This window comes from Plectropomus leopardus, chromosome 7 (assembly GCF_008729295.1).
Source record: "Plectropomus leopardus isolate mb chromosome 7, YSFRI_Pleo_2.0, whole genome shotgun sequence".
Taxonomy (NCBI): domain Eukaryota; kingdom Metazoa; phylum Chordata; class Actinopteri; order Perciformes; family Serranidae; genus Plectropomus; species Plectropomus leopardus.
Window position 1 is genome coordinate 35052592 of NC_056469.1, and position 6000 is coordinate 35058591.

Sequence of the window (6000 nt, forward strand, 5' to 3'; positions counted from 1 at the left end):
GACTGTCGCTGGTTAAAATGACATCAGTGGCAGCAGATTAGATTGGCTGTTAAGTAATTAATGTTAATTAAGTGAAATTAAATGTTTCCGTGTTGTCGAGTTAATGAGCAGCTGCCGTCTGTACTCACACAAAGATTGTTTGTGGGTGAAAAGATGCATCACTTTGTCACAAGACGAGCAGCAGCGGACTGTTTTTGAGGTTTAAAAATCAGTCAGTAAAAGTTTGGTTTATATCAGATAAAAGAGGATTTTAGAAACTGAAAAACACAAAAGTATGAGACTGTCACATAACTTAAATTCCTCTCTATAACATATAAAAATATGTTATTGTCAGAAAAGGTGCTGAGACAAGGAATGGCAGTTTAGCATCTGTACGGACGTACAAAAAGCAGTATTACCAATATTATCAGCATCAGTTTTGTGCAGGTTAAAAAGTAGAGCTCAAGACAGACAGCGTCTCGTTTTCTTCCCGGGGACAACAGTAAGTGTGTGTAAATTTTCCCAGGAGCACCATCTGGACAAAAGGATGCAATGAACTCACTATCGACACTATCGTCAGAGGAAGCCGTCTTTATTTCCACTAATGCTACATTGTGAAGCACGAGTGTATGTTGACATCCGCAGGAGGAGAGCTAGTTAACCCTTTAGGGCCCGTTTTAATAGTACACACACTCATATCGCTCTGCACATAAAATGCACTTTTCAAAATCAAGCTTTGAAAAATATTAGACATTATTATTATTTTCTACTTTCATCGAGTTTATGTTTTATTGAACATCAGCCCTGATCAGAAATATTAAATATTCATTATTTTCAGAATTTTAACCCTCTAAATGCCAGGTTTTTTGTCATAATGCCACTATGATTTTAGATTTTAAAAAAATAAGTATTTTCAAAGTACTGCAAAGTAGTGTATTATTGTTTTTTGATTATTACAGCCTGGGATATGTCAATGATTTGCAGCAACACTGACTTTTATACATTACCTTTTTTTTCGATTATTCACACTCAAACCACTCTGCACACAAAATATGCTCTTTAAAAACCAAGCTACAAAAAATAATATACATTGATACGATTTTACACTTTTCTAAACATCAGTCCTGGCCAAAATGTATGCCATCTGCATGAATACAGCCAAAACTATCCAAAAATGAAGAATGAAAAGTGCGTAAAATGCACCAAACAGAGTTAGAGTTAAGAGTTAATCATCAATATTCGTCCAGAATTTCACTCACAATTAGTGCATCCCTTGCTAAAATCAAGGAAATGCAACTTAATGTATAGAATAAAATATAGAAGACATATAAAATGTAGAAAAACAGTAAGAGATCTAAAAATACTAGACTAATACATATTTAACTACTAAAATGTAAATTTTAACATGTTGTTTCTGTGATGTACAACTAAACAAATTATTTTCTTAAAATTTTATCATATTTGGAGAAACAAAACATTCTAAACGTACTGAGTAAAGGCTTTGAGATTCAGCCTTTAATACCAGACTCGACCGAGGACACGACCTGCGGCTGTTCACGGTTCATTGTTTGATTTTTAATGGAAGAGATTTTGGGTGGAGTGTTCCTTTAAAATGAGCAGAATTCCCCTCTGAGGCGTGTTTGTTTTCTCCACCCTCTCTGTACTTTGTGCTGTGGTGGGGTCAAGTCATTGTGCAGCAGGATGGAGGGGGGCTGAGGGGGGTGTTTGTTAGCTGAGTCATGTTCGGCCGGGCCGGGTGGGTCTGACTGCGATACTGTGGTTCAGCTTCACACAGGAAACTGATCCAGGAGCTGTCGCACCGCAAGAACAAGATACTGTAAATATACTAATAAATTCAACGCTGACACACACTCAGTCACACACACAGAAGCTGAGGAGGCGTTCACTGAACTAAACTCTGTGTAGTCAAAACAACCACTCAATGAGAACGTTACAGCTGAAATAAATCAGATTAACTGATTAGTTGATCGCAGCTACTTTAATAACCAATTAATTGTTTGAGTCACTTCTAAGAAAAAATGCCAAACATTAATTCATTCAAGCCTCTAAAATTGAGGAGTTTTATATCTCAGTGAACTAAATATCTTTGTGTTTTTGTGTCGGTCATACAAAGAAAACATTTAAAGATAAAACACAAGCTGTGGGGAAAAAATGATGAAATCAATTACTAGATTGAGAAAATAATTGTCAAATCAGTCGATAGTGAAAATAATCTTCTTCAGCCTTCAAAAGTACACTCAAAGAATATTAAAGACGACACTAATGAGTTAAATTTTGGGTAAAAATTGAAATGAGATAACATTTTATCAAGGGGCCAAGTGGTAGGTATTTAATGTATCTTGTATCAATGCAATGTTCTGGTGGGAAAATGCTTTACCAACCAAAAAACGTGTCAAGGTACCCCCCCCTCCATGGCATTGCCCCCCCGGGAGGACAGTACACCACGTCACACTGCAAAAACATGAACAAACGTGACATAGAGCTCAAAGCATCGAACTGGCCTTTAAATTCCTCAGATCACAATCTGATCGAGCATCTGTGGAATGTACCGGACCCCAGAGGTCCTGCGTCCGTGCCTCGACAGGTCAGAGCAAAGTCCGATCCACAGTGAGGCCTGTCGAGGCATGGACGCAGGACCTCTGAGGGAGTCCTGCGGTGGGTGTCTGGCACCAGGGTGTTAGAAGTAGATCCTTTGAGCCTTGCTGGTAGAGCTAGGCAATAAAACGATAACAATATCAATCGCACTATAATTTTCCTCGACAGAAATATAAGACGTAGTCGATAGAATGTCGATAGAATGTCGATAGAATGTCGATAGAACACGTTCCGGCCATGTCTTGACGGACAACACGAACAGCCAATGACAATAAGAAGCTGCAGAGAACCAAATGCAGTGAAGGACATTGACTGTAGAACAGCTGAGTGTTTGACAGCCACAGCATTTCATCATGGCGGCTCAAACAGCTGATGGTCCGACAGCAGCGCAGTGAGACAGACAAACAGAGCGCAGCTGGATTCTTACAGTTTGAATTCTTTTATTAAAAAGATGACAAGCAGAACATTTCTCTCTGAAACGGTTTTGTTTTTGTTGTAGATTTTATCTGGATTGAGACCAAAACTCTCACTTTTATGACTGAACAATCACGCGTCAGAAGTGTCGTTGGCGGTGATTTTTCTTGGCCAAAACTGGATTTCTGCCTCTTATAAGATGGTATTTTTCATTCATGTAAAGCTTCATGTGTCTCTGACGTCTCCGTGTTTTTATCACACCTCTAACACGACTCTAACCCTCGCTGTGTTTTACAGCCTCTCGCCCACTCTCACCATCTGTTAACAGCCTCCCTCCTCCTCCTCCTCCTCCTCCTCCTGCTCCTCCTCCTCCTCCTCTACATGCTGTTCCCTCGTCTCCCCTAAACTCTCTCTCGCTCTCTCTCTCTATGGTGAGGTCATGTCTCTCGCCCAGTCTCCAGATGATGTCAGAGCTGCAGAGACTCTGGGCGAGGCTCAGAGCCGTCGACCACAACAGAAGAAGGAGAAGAAAGGAGGAGGAGGAGGAGGAGGAGGAGGAGGAGGAGGAGGGCCGGGAGGAAAATTGCTTCTGCTAACAGTTAAGGCCTCTGTAGAAAGTGAAGCAACAGTTTATAGAATGTCAAAAATGAAGATTGAAAAATGCCCAACGCTGTCTCCACTATTCCAACATTACATCCTAAAGTATCTTGATTTGTCCGAATCTTTGCTTGAAAAATAATGTTAATAATGGATCCATTTAGAATAAGATAATAAAATAATAATAAATAAAATAATAATAAAATAATCCCTTTATACTGGATGTTTCAACATAATATAGTTCCTCGGCCACTTAGTCTGCAAAGAGTCTCAGTCAAGTCAAGAAAAACTTTACAGGGATTATTTCTGAATACAAAAAAATAAAGCAGGAAAAGTCCCTCATCTCGTCTGGTGCACTGCCGACTTTATGCCCTATTTCTATCTCACATAAATCGGTAAAACACGTTCCTGAATGATAAAGCACCGTCTAAAACTTATATCGACCCACACCTACGCAGACTGTTATTACGACCTCCACCACCATCATCACGTGTGTTTGACTGCACCATCTATTGGCTGTATTTATGCCAACACAAACGCCACATGGAAGTATGACGACAGTGATGTTTACATCTGAAATGGATATATCTATTTTCATACCTAAAGGGATTATTAATGAGCCCTAATAAAGTTTTTGTTTGGTGGACTGCACCTTTAATCCAACACTACATCGTAATTCTCCTTCTCTCCGCTCGTTTCCTCCCGATCGGGTGGAGTCTGGCTGGGTGGGTGTGGGGGAATTTGAACAGGAAATGATTTCAGAGCGCCTGTCAGCTGCACAGGAAGTGTCCGTCCACTAACACCCCCCTCCTCAGGTTTCAGTGTTCCTGCAGGAAGCTCCTGGTGAAAACTGTCAACGCTCTGACTTCCTTCCTCTCTCTTATTACACTGAAACTCCTCGCTGACTGTGCATGTGGAGGAAACTGTGTTCATGAATGAAGGAGAATATAAAGACACAACTTCCTGTCTCTCTCCTCAAGACGACAATCTGTCCATTTCCTAGTGACATAAAATATTTCTGTTGAAACTAAGACAAAGACATGTCCCTGTCAGTAAAGTTTCTCTGATCTGTGCGGCATTGTCTTGCATTAACAGTTAATCTTTTGCTGCAGTTTGGCCTTTCGTTTACGCGTTTTGGAAACGCAGACTTTTAAAACTGGGTTCCAGAGTGAAATGTTTTGAAGACGCAACCCCGTCTGTGTGACGCACGCATCCTGTGAGAGCGATAATATCACGGCCTCACGTCATACATGCGGCTGTTGTAATTCTATGTGTTTCATTACAAAGTTGCACCGCAAAATCCTGCATGTTTGGTTGTTCTTGCTGATGCATGTACACAAGGATCGTTTTCATAATGTTATGTGCACGCAGATTTTTTTTAAGAACACAAAGGAAAGACTTCTGTTTTTTGTGGTGCCGTTCTCGTTTGAACGTGGCCTAAAGAAAGATCACTTAGCATTTTTTCAGTTTACAGATTTGCAGACATGCACCAAGAAGAAAGTACGCAGGTGGGACTTCTGTGTTTTCATGAAGAGATAAAAAACAAGAAAAACTAGAAGTAACTTAATACCAGACATTTCCTGTTAGGTAGCAAACTTGGCCTCACAAAGTAGGGGTGTAAGAAAATATCAATACACTTCGGTACTGAAATTTTCTGTTTGGTGATTCCATTTTTTTGAGAATCAATGCAGCGTTGATTTTTTAATAAATAATGTGTTGCGTTTACGTTGTGTGTGTGTGTGTGTGTGTGTGTGTTTCCCTCAACTGCTAGAGAGCAGTGCTGTAATCTGCCTTTCACAGATCCTGCTGTTCTGATTGCATTAAAAAAGTGATTTTTTTCTACTCAAATCTTATGCGTGTGGTGGAATGGTCTTTACTCAAAATAACATTACAAAAAAAATAAAACAATATATCACCTTTCTTACAGTGTTGCAGTATGTCCTGATATATTCAATCATCACCTGTGTTGTTTATCGACAGATTTCTGCCAATACAGAGACCTACAGCAAAGAAGTGTCAAGTTTACATGAAGTCTTTTTAACTGAAAGACCAAACAGCTGTTTTTCTCATTTGTACGAGATTTCTTTTAAATAAAGGACATGATGTCGGCGGTGGCTGGCCCCCAGGTGTTTGTTCTCCCCCACATTACTGTATCCACCCAGCTCCCAGAGACGGACCGCAGTAACCAACGCAAACGCACTTGGCTAAAGATGTGTGTGCGTTCGACACAGACAGGCCGTCACACCCTAAAATACCTCCATCAGGTAACCATGGTAACAGGTGGGTGGGCTTCATCTGCTTTTGTTTTCTCAAATGAGAAAGGGAAGTATGTGTGTGTGTCCCACCCAACCCAAACATCCAGTGACCAGTTCGACAGAAACCAGACTGAGGTCA

General features: G+C 40.3%; 1 protein-coding gene across 1 annotated transcript in view; it reads right to left on the reverse strand.

The window, feature by feature from the left end:
• adam15 (ADAM metallopeptidase domain 15) overlaps window positions 1–6000 on the reverse strand; it is a 33515-nt gene that overhangs the window by 24351 nt on the left and 3164 nt on the right.